Below are 12,708 nucleotides of genomic sequence, written 5' to 3' on the forward strand. Positions count from 1 at the left end.
GACTGAGTTCTGTCTCCACCCTGTATCCACGGTGGAAGGTTCCCCCGCCCCCAGCATCCTCCCACATGCTCTGTGAGTGCGACCATGTTCTCGCTCCAACCCTAGACCATCCTGACACCTTCTGTCTGTGTGTGCATTTTCCTGTTTAAGATGTTGCGTGCCAACAAGCTCAGGAAGGCTGTGGCATTACTTTACACCTGGCTTCTTTCCTGTTACTCCCCATTGGTCAACAAAGCTAAAGACTCCCTCTGTGATTTCAAGGCTTACTACCTAGAAAGCATAGTATCTGGAAGGCTTGCAGCTCAATGGGGAAAAACAGAGCCCAGTAATCCATCTCCTCTTATGCAGCCATTCAATTTCTGATACAGGCAGAGACAACTTGATGGGAGTCTTTTCAAGAAATGGTTTTGGAAGAATTGGACACTTGTATTCACCAGCTCCCCTCCCACATGCACACAAAGAGCTGAAAAGCCCTGCTCTCTCCGCAACTCTAAACCCCTGCTCCAAACGAGAGCTTTCAACCACTGTTGAAAAAACAAAGGAACCACAGACTGGAAGAAAGTATTTGCAAGCCGCACATTCCCCAAAGGACTAGCAACCACATTACATATATAAAGAGCTGTCTTAAAGCCACAATTATAGGAAACAAATAACCCAGAAAGAAAATGGGCAGAAGGTCTGAACATACAGAACACCAAACATCAACATGTTCAACACTGTTAGTCATCAGAGAAAAGCAAACCAAGTCCATAGTACATTGCTGATGTGTTAAGCTGGCTAACATTAAAAACAACAACAAAGCCAGAAGAGAACAACTTTCAAAATCAAGTGCTTGCAGGAAGGCAAAGAACTTGACACCCCTACACGTTATGGGAATGTAGTGTTATAGTTCGTGATGGCTAATCTTGACAGTCAACTTGACGGGATTTAGAATCACCGTGGAGACAAATGTCTAAGCATGTCTGTGAAGGACTTCCTAGACTGGGCTAATTGAGATGGGGACACCCACCCTAAATGTGGTGGGATCTAGGACTGAATGGAAAGGAGAGGCAACCTGATCACCAGCATTCATGTCTGCTTCCTGTGGAGGCAATGTGACTAGCCATGTCGTGCCACTTCTGCATGCCTTTGCCCTGATGCCTCAGAACTGTGAGCCACAACAGATTCTCTGCTTCTTGCCATGCGTTTGTCAGTATTTGTCACTGCAGAAGAGAAACGGTCAATACACAGAGAAACAACTAACACTCTTTGGAAGCCTGGTCTTTTGCGATACTTAGCATGTAACCCAACAATTCTACTCCTAACTATTTCTCTAAGGGAAATGAAAATATACATCCCCTTAGAATTGTAGACAATTGCCTACAGATCTTCTATCTCTAATTGTCTCAAGCTGGAAACAAATGCCCGTCAAATGGTGAGTGGTTACATACTCTGGTACACCCACGCCAGTGAACACTACTCAACAATAACAAGGAACAGACTTTTGTGTACGGCCAAATAAATTCCAAATGCCCAATGTGAAGAAAAAAAGAAAACAGGCTTAGAAGGTCACATGCTGTTTAATTCCACTTATATGACATTTTCAAGAAGGGAAATCACAGAAAAAAGACCAGTGGTGGGGTAGGGAGATAGTTCTGCAAACAAGAGGATTCAAGTTTATGTTTGATACCCAGAGTCCATGTAAAAGAGCTGAGCATGGTGGAGTGCTTATAACCCCACTGCTGGGAAGGCAAAGACAGACAGACCCCGGTGCTTGCATGCCAGCCAGGACAGGGCTAAGAAATGACACCTGCGGTTAACCTGTGGACTCCATGTGTATATGTATACACACATATAGGTGCCTACACACACACACACACACACACACACACACACACACACACACACACAGATTGCAAGCTAATGAGGGTTGAAACTAGGAAAAGAGGTTGAAAAAGGCACAAAGGAAAACTGAGAGAAGCTGTTCTGTAACTTGACTGCAGTGAGCAGTGACTGAGGTTGGAGCATCTGCTGACCTCAAAGGACTGGACACGGCCTTTAAGTCACCCTGTGCTAAGCCTGAAAGGATAAGCCCAGGGCCCTGCTCTGCAGGAGCACTTACCAGTTAGCAGCCCCACATTCCGGTAACCTTGACATATGGAGAAAGTATCTTTCCTTAGCTAATTATTAAGTATTCAATATAAGAAAAGGCAGCCTACCAAATTTAGCTTGCCTAGAAGACACACACAATTGTATTCCTCCAGCATGGATCTAAATAGGGCCTCTCTGGCCATGTTTCTAGGCATGCCCACATTCGTTTCCCTCTCTAATATAGCTGTTAAGCATGTGAGGGCCTCCGTCCCTGCTTCCGCTCCGAGCACTTTTCACTCAGGCTCGCTAGTGTGCACACCGTGTAATTCTGTTGCCTCACTTTACACCTTTTGTTGTGCCGAGTGCAGCGTTTTGCAAATCATGTTAAATTTCGTTTGCCCAGAATAACAATGGAATGCTGAATATACATGTATATTCTATTCACGCACCGCCCCCCCCCCCCGCCCAACCCTTACAGTAACTGAAGAGCCTAATGCACTCTCCTCCAAGGAAGCTTCTGGTAAAACAGGAGAAGCATTATGAATAATTAAAAATGTGATATTTACTCCAGGAGGAAGATAAATCTTTGAAAAGTCTCTGCCAGCAGAAAGCTTCAGTCAGATCTCATAACCTTCCAAATACATCAGCAGCCGTCTCCGTGTCGGGGGATTTCAGGCAACTGTTAATGAGATCAAGATGCTCAACCTGATCATCAGGGTGAGATGGGCGGAAGACTTCCTGTGGTATCTCATCTTTCTCCATTGTGAGCAGCAAGCAGGTACCAGATGTCTAGCTAGTGCCCAAGCCAGATATGTATATTCCATGTATATATCAAACCCAACAAGCATATTCAGGCTGAGAAACGTATTGTGGGATCTGACTTAATGTCCAGATCTTAGGTAATTAATTTTATTTATTAGAGAGACAAATTTTTGATGTGATTTGTCATCTAACCTACCATTGTTTACAATTGTGTGTGTGTGTGTAGAAGCCAGAGGCTGATGCAGAATGTCTTCCCTCAACTGTTTTCCACCTTTGGGGGTTTTTTTTTGTTTTTTTTTTTAAAATATTTATTTATTATGTATACAATATTCTGTCTGTGTGTATGTCTGCAGGCCAGAAGAGGGCACCAGACCTCATTACAGATGGTTGTGAGCCACCATGTGATTGCTGGGAATTGAACTCAGGACCTTTGGAAGAGCAGGCGATGCTCTTTACCACTGAGCCATCTCTCCAGCCCCCACCTTTGGGTTTTGAGACAGGATTTCTCACTGAATCTGAAGCTCACTGATTTGGCTAGGCTGGCCTACCAATGAACTTCATGGATCTGATTGGATTTCCTGGCTGCCTTGCCCCCAAACTTAGGTTTTCAGGTACAAGCTGTGTGCTGGGAGGGTGGTGAAGCGGGATTTATCAGAAAGCTTAAAAATGTCTGCACTAATACTCATGATCACCAGCATGGCAAGGTCCTGAGTTCCATCCCAGCATGGCAAGCAAACAAACAAATTTAAAATAACAGATAAAATAACTGATTATGAGGCAAAGATTCAATTCCTAGTGAATGCACCTTAGGTTGTCATGATTGTTGTGAGCTTTAAATTTGGCGAGATGACCCTTTTGTCTTTATGCAAAATCCTGCTTTCTCCCTAATAGTGAGGGAGAACTATGAGGTGGGATTGATTCCCCTTTGTTTGTATGCTATGAATATATTTTATTATCACTGGTTAATAAAGAAGCTGCTTTGGCCTATGGCAAGGCAGAACATATCAAGGTAGGAAATCCAAGCAGAGATACAGGATGAAAGATGCCGGAGTCAGGCAAATGCCATGCAGCTGCCAAAGGAGAAGGACGCCAGGACCTTACCGGTAAGCCACAGCTTCATGGTGATAAACAGATTAAGAGAAATGGGTTAACTTAAGATGTAAGAGCTAGCTTATGCTTGAACTATTGGCCAAACACTGTTGCAGTTAATATAGTTTTTGAGTGATCATTCCGGTCTGGGTGGCCAGAAAACAAAAGCATAGTCTCCATCTACAGAGCTAGCATCTTAGCATCTGACAGCTGTTTAGAGAAAACCAACACATAAATCACCTGCTCTAAGAAGTGGCAAACTGGAAAACGGTTCCATTGCACACTACTGAAAACTTGCTTGGATTCTGTATGAGGCTGAGCAGGTACATGGCACATATAATTAAGAAAGAGCTTTCTATTATTAATAGTCTGAGATGCATGACTCCAATTAGGCCTGGAACAAACACACAAACCTTACCCATTATTCATAATTGCATTAGCAGTTTATTGCCATATAAGTAGTTTGTGTAAACTCCCTATGATTTGCTATGATCCCACTGGTTTCACACTTTGTCTTCCTATCATTTTCGAGTGGCCCCGTGAGCTTCTATTACAGATTTAAAACCTCAGCACGTGAGCAGGCAGAGATGTGCTGCTGTCTTCCCGCCCTTCCTCGTCGGGTTTCTAGAGAGTTAACTACGCTAGGATCTGTGCTGACTGACACCTTGTGTCTAAGACCCAAAGGGACTTTACCACATCAAGACAATGTGTACTAGACAGACCTACATCGACCTCTCTAGCGCGTATCTGTATTACAGAGCTCCTCACAGACCTCCACTATGTACTGACATCCCTTGAGTCTAATACGTATCTGTATTAACTTCACCATTCTTTGGGCTTGAGGTTTTTCTAGTTGTCTTCATTGTTCAGTGGCTCTAGTCTCTTGTGCTATATGGGAAAATGTCCATGTTTCAAGTCCTATGGACCATACTGCACAGATCTTCCTAAAACAAAAGGAGCCAAAAATGCTTCACCTTTTTCTGTCTCTCTTTAACTCATTAAATATTTAGAAACTGAGAGTAGGGGGGAGATGGGGAGAGAAAAGGGAGAAGGGGAGGAAGGGGGAACTTGGGGAAAAAGAAGGATTGGGATAAAGGAAGGTTGGATAGGGGAGCACGGAAGCACAATTCTTAGTTAAGGGAGCCACCTTAGGGTTGGCAAGAGACTTGAACCTAGAGTGGCTCCCAGGTGCCCAAGCCGAGGTCCCCAGTTAGTTCCTTGGGCAGCTGGGGTTAGGGAACCTGAAATGACCCTATCCTATAGCAATACTGACGAATATCTTGCATATCATCATAGAACCTTCATCTGGTGATGGATGGAGATAGAGACAGAGACCCACACTGGAGCACTGGACTGAGCTCCCAAGGTCCCAATGAGGAGCAGAAGGAGGGAGAACATGAGCAAAGAAGTCGCGACCACGAGGGGTGCACCCACCCACTGAGACAGTGGGGCTGATCTATTGGGAGCTCACCAAGGCCAGCTGGACTGTGACTGAAAAAGCATGGGATAAAACTGGACTTCTGAACATGGCAAACAATGAGGGCTGATGAGACGCCAAGGACAATGGCACGGGGTTTTGATCCTACGCAATGTCCTGGCTTTGTGGGAGCCTAGCCAGTTTGGATGTTCACCTTCCTAGATATGGACGGAGGGGGGAGGACCTAGGACTTACCACAGGGCATGGAACCCTGTCTGCTCTTTGGACTGGAGAGGGAGGGGGAAAGGAGTGGGGGGAGGGGGAGAAGGGTGGGAGGAGGGGGAGGGAAATGGGAGGCTGGGAGGAGGTGGAAACTTGTGTTTTTTTCTCTCATTTTCTCAATAAAAAAAGATTTAAAAAAAAAGAAAAAAAAAGAAACTGAGAGTAGGAACCCCACCTTTTACTAGAATTCTGTGTAAAATTCAGCAAAAGTACTTTTGTGTGTGAGTGGCGTGTATGTGAGTTTCTGCACAGGTCTGTGAGGAGGACACTGGTGTCCCACACTTCCATTCCTCATGTCATCTCCCAGGACGCTGTCTCTCTGAGCCTGAGAGCTGAGCTGGCACCACCAAGTCCTTGCACCCTCCAGTACCTGCTCTCCCCACCTCTCACCCTTAGCATGTTAATGCACAGTCAAATTTTCTTGTGAGTCCCGAGGACTTATACACATGTTTTTATGCGCAGAAAATTTATGTATTTTAAACTTTATCAGTTAATAAACAAGATCCAGACACAGAAAAGTCACTTGCAGGGTCTATCAGCACTTCTCCATTAGGTACCAGAACATGCCTACACTTTTTATTTTTATTGTTTTAAAGCAGGCTTTCACTGTATAGCTCAGGTTGGCCTGGAATTCATGTTCCTCCTGTGTCAGCCTCTGGAGCGCTGGGATTATAGGTACACAGCACAAATCCAGCTGTGTCTTTTTGCACATTATGAGCTAGTGTCAAAATAGCAAACACTCCTTATCAGTTTGAGGTTTTTGAAAAGGGTCCTGAATTAGTTTCTTCTCTTACTGTGATGAAATAACGGAGGAAAGTTCTCTTGCGAAGAAAATACGTTAATTTAGCCTAAAGTTCTGGAGGTTCAAGGACGCAAACATTAGCTGGGCTTTAGTAAAGGCCTCAGGAAGGAAAACACTATCATGGCAAGAGTGTTTGTGGGAGGGTGAGGCTACAGTAGAACCACGGTGCCCAAAGCCCTCCCAAGAGTATGTCCTCCACTGACTGAAAGGGCTCCAACTCCTTTTTCATGTTGTGTGTGTGTATGTGTGTGTGTGTGTGTGCACGCCATGTGTGCACATATCACATGCCACACATGACATGACACATGTGGAGGACATCTTTCAGGAGTTAGTTCCCTCTTCCCACTTGGGTTCTGGAGATTGAATTCAAGTTGCCAGGCAAGTGCCTTTAAATTAGCCCAGAACCTCCAATGTGGAAAGGTCCCGCCCACCTTTCCACATTGCCTTACTAAGGACCAGGTATCTAATACAAGAACTTTTGGGAGAAATATTCAAATTGTATCCGAAGCAGAAAAGTTATGTTCTCTAGACATTCTTTTCTTCTTCTTCTTCTCTTTTTTCAAGACAGACTTCCTCTTGTAACAGTCCTAGCTGTCCTGGAACTAGCTCTTGTAGACCAGGCTGGCCTCGAACTCACAGAGATCTGCCTGCCTCTGCCTCCCAAGAGCTGGGATTAAAGGCGTTCGCCACGACCACCTGACCTTTCTAGATATTCTTGAGAATACTTAAGAATATATATATTGCTGGGCAGTGGTGGCACACACCTTTAATTACAGCAGAGGCAGGCAGATCTCTGTGAGTTTGAGGCCAGTCTGGTCTACAGAGAGAGTTTCTAGACAGCCAGGGCTGTTATGCAGATAAACTCTGTTTCAAAAAACAAAACAAACAAAAAAGAATGCATACATACAAATGTACAATACACACATACTTCCATACACAATCTTCTACTTCCTCTTGAGCTGCACTGACCTGTGCACAGGAGAATGCCAGTCTTTCTCTTTCTGGATCCTCAACCTTTGCATCTATGACCCATTTGATGCCACTTGTAAGGTCACTGGTCATGTGTAGTATTCAGCAGAGTTCTGTCAGTGTGCACTGTCTCTGGGACATCAGTAGCCCAGGAGGTGTGGCAGAATGCTCTGTTTCCTTATGCTCAGGAGTTTCCTGTACCTAAGATGCCTGTACTCTGCAGGATTTTTTATACATACGCATAAATACATAATTTCCACAGAATGGTTCAAGTTAAAGGCAATGGGGTTGGGATGAATTACTCCTTTATAGTTGAAGGAATCAACCACCTTTCTCCTGGACTTTATAGTTCTTGGGGTTTATGAGACAGCCAGGGAAGCACCTGCTGTGAATGTATGAGAACTTATGTTTGATCCCATCACACGTCAAAACCAGGTACAGTGACACCCATCTGTCATCCCTGTGCTGAGGAGGTGGAGACAGAAGGTCCCATGGGGCTTTCAGGCCAGTCTAGCTCCAGGTTCAGACAGGAGGACACTACCTGTACATATGCGCGCGCGCACACACACACACACAGCACGCACGTGCACTCTTGCTTTTGGAACCTGTGGTTGTGTGAATAGCTACGGCTCCCATGGACTCGTGTGTTTGAATGCATGGACCATAAGGAGTGGCACCTACAGGAGGTGTGTGTGGTCTTGGTGGCAGAAGTGTGTCAGTGTGGGGGTGGGCTTTGAGGTCTCATATCTGCTCAGTCTGTGCCCAGTGTGGTAGAGTTTACTTCCTGTTGCCTACAGATCAAGATGTGGAACTCTCAGCTCCTTCTCCAGCACCATGTCTGCCTCCATGTCACACCATGATGATAAAGAACGAAACCTCTGAAACTGTAAAATGTTTTCTTTATAAGAGTTGCCATGGTCACAGTGTCTCTTCAGAGCAATAGAGCACTGACTAAGCCAGAACCCTTGGAAAAAAAGAGGAGACCCCATCTCAGCTATGCTAGGCTTTTCTTTTGGGACACCAACCAGCTCCCAAATCACGATGTGGAGACTTTTCATTAGTTTTGAGTGCTCGACCTAGCTTAGGCGTGTTTCTGGCTAGCTGTTTTAGTTTTAATTTAAATCAACCTGCTTCTTTTTTATCTACCTTTGCCTCAGGGCTTCTGACCTTTGCTTTCTGCACAACTTATTTTCCCTACTTGTGTGTCTGACTGGCTGGAGGCTGCCCGGCTTCCTGCCCCAGGGCACGTCCACACCGTCTACACCGTCCACACCGTCCACACCGTCTACACCGTCTCTCAGTCTCTCCTCTTTCTCCTCCTCCTCCTCCTTCTTCTGTTTGTTTGTTTTTCAAGACCAGGGTTTCTCTGTAGCTTTGGAGCCTGTCCTGGAACTTGCTCTGTAGACCAGGCTGGCCTTGAACTCACAGAGACCCACCTGTCTCTGCCTTCTGAGTACTGGAATTAAAGGCGTGTGCCACCACCAACTGGCCTCTTTTCTCTTTTTGAGCCTAGATATATTCTCTTCTTTATTCTCTCTGCCCGTGAGCCCTGCCTATCCTTTCTCCTGCCTAGTTATTGGCCATTCAGCTCTTTATTAGACCAATCAGGTGCCTTAGGCAGGGTGAAACAGATGCAACACATCTTTACATAATTAAATTTACATCCTTACATCATTACATAAATGCAGCATAAACAAAATAACACACCTAGACACAGTTAAAGTAATATTCCACAGAATAAACAAAGGTAACACTTCTTTGCCCAGTTAAAATAATATTCCACAACACTCAGCTTCAGAAATTACCATTTCTTTTCCGTCTGTTTGAGCAGAGCCGGCCTAACTGGCCTGATTGCTGCAATGGTGCAGAAGTGACATTCTGGACTTAGAAGTCTAGATCAGGACACAGTTTGCAGTTTCCACCAAATTTATGAGACACTTGTTCCTGGAGCCCCATCTATTGCCTCGTTAACATCAGCAACGCTGCCATGCTCTACAGAAGCTGAAGATACCCATGCAGCTGTGTGTGGAGAGGGGGATGGGTATCTGAGAGGGCTCGGGTGCTATGGTCAAAGTAGTGGGATCATTTCATAATGGATTTTATCCTTCCCTAACTTCTGACTCATTGATATATAAGCAAAATAAAAAAAATTGTTTCAAGATAATACATCTTGGGTTTATTAGTCAATAGATAAATAAGATACAGTCCCCTTTGCTGTTGAGATCTCATTCCTGTTTCTTGGGATCAAGACAAATTCATCAGAAATGCTACTTCATTCTTAGTCCTCACTGGTTGTAGAGGTGTATTTTCTCTTCTTGCCCCCACTAAGGGGCTCCTCTGCCGTCATGTAAAGCAGCAGGCACAAAGAGCCGAAATGGAAGTTTAGCTACCCAATTCCACAATTTCACACTTCTGAACCCAACTCAGCCGAAGAAGATTCTAGCAGTAACAGTGATAAAGAGAAGCTTCCGCCCAGTGAAACATTCCATATAAACAACTTTGTTCAGTGAATACGTACCATATTGAATTTAAGTGTCTGTGTGTATACATGCTAGACGGGAAGCAAATATGTCCAGTTGTGTAGAGGCCAGAGGTCACTCTTGATGGCTTCCTAAATTGCTGTCAACCTTATTTTCTGGAATGTCTCTCACTGAATCTGGAGCTTACCAATTTCCCTAGCTTGGCTGGTCAGCAAGTCCCTAGGATGCACCTGTTTCTGCCTCCTCAGTGTTGGAATTACAGGCCTGTGCTTGATCTGGCTTCTGTTTGAGTGCTGGGAATCTAACTCAGGCCATCATGGATATGTAGCAAGCATTTACTGACTTAGTCACCTCTCCAAATTTTACTGAAGTGATTTTAGAGAATATTCAATGTATTAATAAACATTCCAATCTTTAGGAAATACGAAAGCTAGGCAATGTATTTTAGGTCTGTGGAGGGCACAGTTTTTCAGTGCCCGAGGCTGCTAGATTACATTTGGTGCCAAGAGTTTCTTGGTGACAACGGTTTTTGGCCTCCAGTTCATGGTACTTTATTTAGCCGGAGTTCCTCCTCTGGAAGAGACCAGGAGAGGACGTACTGGATTTGTCCCACAGTGAAAATCACCTGGGAGAGCCCGCCTAAGATGAGACTGATTTAGGCTCACAGGTCAGAGCCTTCAGATCAGGATCAGTTGGGGTCATTACTCGGGGTGCACAGAAGCACAATGTCGTGGTGGCCACCTGGTGGTGAGGACAGAGGGAGGGGCTGAGGGTCCCAATGTTCCTACCAAACTCATGTCTGCAAGGTCCCACTTCTAAAAGCTTCAAAAACTCCCAGCAGCACTAGCAACCAAGCTTTTTTTTTTTTGATTTTCGAGACAGGGTTTCTCCGTAGCTTTTTAGTTCCTGTCCTGGAACTAGCTCTTGTAGACCAGGCTGGCCTCGAACTCACAGAGATCCGCCTGCCTCTGCCTCCCGAGTGCTGGAATTAAAGGCGTGCGCCACCACCGTCCGGCCCACAACCAAGCTTTTAATGGGTCTTTAGAGGTCTTTAAAACCCAAATAAGGGAATTCGATCACAGGGAAGAAAAACTGTTTGGGACGCGCTGGGATGCGTCTGAGGTGGAGGCCTGGAAAGTCTGTGCATACAAATCGTGAAGTGATTTTTGAGGTAAAGCAGTTTAAGAGAAGCTCAGTCTCGTCTTACGTGGCCACACCCTCATACTCAGTTGGAAAGGGATGGTTCCTTTCCCCACTGGACACTCCTGCTGCTCTCTCTGTGTGCAGAGGGTATTTTTCAACGTGCCTTTTACCAGCAGTTGCCCAGCACAAGAAGTCTGAGATCCATCAACAAAACCAAGAAGCTGCAGTCTTCTTGGCACCCTTGGTTCTCAGCACCTGCCCCCCTGGATGCTTAAGACACTGCACTCCGCTGCTCCCGGGGCAAAGTCCAAATCAAGAAGAGATTAGAAAAACTTTACTGGGAACACAGTGTGCTTGGAGTGACAATGACAGCCATCCACCAATGGGCTTTGAGAAATGAAGACTGAGAGCCACTGGCTTGCCCACAAGTGCTCTTCTTGATGCATGATCTCATTTATCCTGGACTGGCCTCTAATTCACATGCAGCAGAACTCCTGATCTTCCCACCTCCATCTCTCGAGTGCTGGGATTATGGGTGTGCAGCACCTCCCGGGTTACTTTTATTTTTGGTTAGCATTTCATTTTCATATCATGATCCCCCACCTGACATCCTGAAATACAGACTGTGAGTCATGTATGATTTCAGAGGTTTTTGGAATATAATCCTTCACTTAATATCAACACTGCTGCATTCAGTGCTCCAATCAATCCAGTCTGGCAGGCACTGTATTTCAAAACTATCACACAAAGACATTTCCCTTTCAAGACATTTCACTCTATTGCTGTCAAAGAGAAACCCATTTAGAGCAAAATCAAAATCAAGGGAGCAGAAAGAACTCCATTGGGAGGCAAATGACTGTGTTTGTAGCGAGAATGAGAAGACAATGGAAGCACCCATTCGGAGTCAAGCAGAGACCAGAACCCTGGGTAACACAGAGCCAAATCCACTCTTACCTATTAAGGCTTCCTGCAGACTACTGACAACATGGGTAAGTTAAAGGATTCTTGTCTTGGCAATGTTCTCAGTAACAGAACAGTCAACTAAAGATTCACAAAATCCCGTAAGACTTTGAGAAATGGGTTAATGTCTAAAGCAAGGAGAGGAGACTTGGGAGCTGCCCTGGCTGCCTGCTGAGGGACTGAATATAGCAGAAGAGAAGGGATACGTGCCTGTGTGCTAAAAACATGCCCATGAACTGTTCTTGTGGCTTTTCCTTGCAAGTTGGGCACTCATGTGATTGCTTCCTTCCTTCTGCCATGAGGGGAGGAAGGACAGGAAGGATGGGCCCTGGTCATAGCCCTGGGCCCATCTGGAAGCAGCCATTCTAGGAGTATTTCTTTGCCATGCAAGCATGTGAAAATTTTTTTGAGTCTGTTTTAGAGTCAAGCCCGTGACTGTGGCTGCAATTCACCCACACAGTGAGTGCGCGAGGAGAAACACTCTAGCAAAGCATGCCGACTTTCGGTAACAGGTCAGTAAGCGATTATGGAGCAGCTTTGTTTTGACTTGTTTTTCTGGAGTGAGCACAATGCCGGGGCCTGAAGCTGCCTGACCACTTACCTCCTGGTGCTCACTCTCTTAGCAAGCGGGACTGCTCTTCTGTGTGCTCCCAACCAGAAACAAGTCTGTACTTGAAGGTGGGCATAGTGGTACACACCTGGGATTCCAGTTTCCAGAGGCTGAGACTGAAGGA

The sequence above is a fragment of the Microtus pennsylvanicus genome, chromosome 10 (genome assembly GCF_037038515.1).
Source record: "Microtus pennsylvanicus isolate mMicPen1 chromosome 10, mMicPen1.hap1, whole genome shotgun sequence".
NCBI lineage: Eukaryota > Metazoa > Chordata > Mammalia > Rodentia > Cricetidae > Microtus > Microtus pennsylvanicus.